This window comes from Mesocricetus auratus, unplaced genomic scaffold, assembly GCF_017639785.1.
Source record: "Mesocricetus auratus isolate SY011 unplaced genomic scaffold, BCM_Maur_2.0 contig_4079_pilon_obj, whole genome shotgun sequence".
NCBI lineage: Eukaryota > Metazoa > Chordata > Mammalia > Rodentia > Cricetidae > Mesocricetus > Mesocricetus auratus.
Window position 1 is genome coordinate 27,675 of NW_024430388.1, and position 1,271 is coordinate 28,945.

Genomic DNA, 1,271 nt, shown 5'->3' on the forward strand with positions numbered 1-1,271 from the left:
GAAATATGGGACACCATGAAAAGACCAGACCTAAAAATAATAGGTATAGAAGATGGAGAAGAAATCCACCTCAAAGGGGCAGAAGCCATATTCAACAAAATCATAGAAGAAAACTTTCCCAACCTTAAGAAAGACATGCCAATGAAGGTACAAGAAGCATACAGAACACCAAATAGAGTGGACCACAGAAAAAATCCCCTCGCCACATAATAATCAAGACCCCAAACATACAGAATAAAAAAGAATATTAAGAGCAGCTAAGGAAAGAGGTCAAGTAACATATAAAGGCAGACCTAACATAATTACAACTGATTTCTCCATGGAAACTCTGAAAGCCAGAAGGTCCTGGATAGATATTCTACCTACACTAAGAGACCATGGATGCCAGCCCAGACTACTATACCCGGCAAAGCTCTCTATCACTATAGATGGAGAAAACAAGATATGCCATGACAAAACTAGATTCAAGCAATATGTGTCCACTAACCAAGCCCTACAGAAAATTTTGGAAGGAAAACCCCAACCCAAGCAAGCTAACTGCAACCAGAAAAACATAAGCATTAGAGAATCCCTCTCTACCAACATCCAAAAGAACAAAGGGGTGAAATACCACACATAATGACACCAACAACAAGCATCGCAAATCGAAGAAGGATGAGCAATCAAGGGTCATTAATATCTCTCAATATTAATGGCCTTAACTCACCCATAAAAAGACAAAGACTAGCAGAATAGATTCGAAGACAGAACCCTTCCTTCTGCTGCATACAAGAAACACACCTCACCCACAAAGACAGACATTACCTGAGAGTTAAAGGTTGGGAAAAATTTTTTCAATCAAACGGACCCAAGAAAGAAGCAGGGGTAGCAATCCTAATATCTAACAAACTAGACTTTAAAATAAAATCAATCAAAAGAGAGGAATGAGGGCATTACATACTCATCACAGGTGAAACCCACCAAGATGAAGTGTCCATCCTGAACATCTATGCCCCAAATACAAAGGCATCCACATTCGTAAAAGAAATATTATTGGAACTTAAATCACATCTAAAGCCCCACACAGTTATAGTGGGAGATTTCAACACACCACTCTCACCACTAGACAGGAATACCAGACAAAAACTCAACAAAGAAGCAAAGGGTCTAATAGAAGTAATGACCCAACTCGGATTAACAGATGTCTATAGAACATTTCATCCATATAAAAAGATATGCCTTCTCCTCACCACGACATGGAACCTTCTCAAAAATCGACCACATACTTGGCA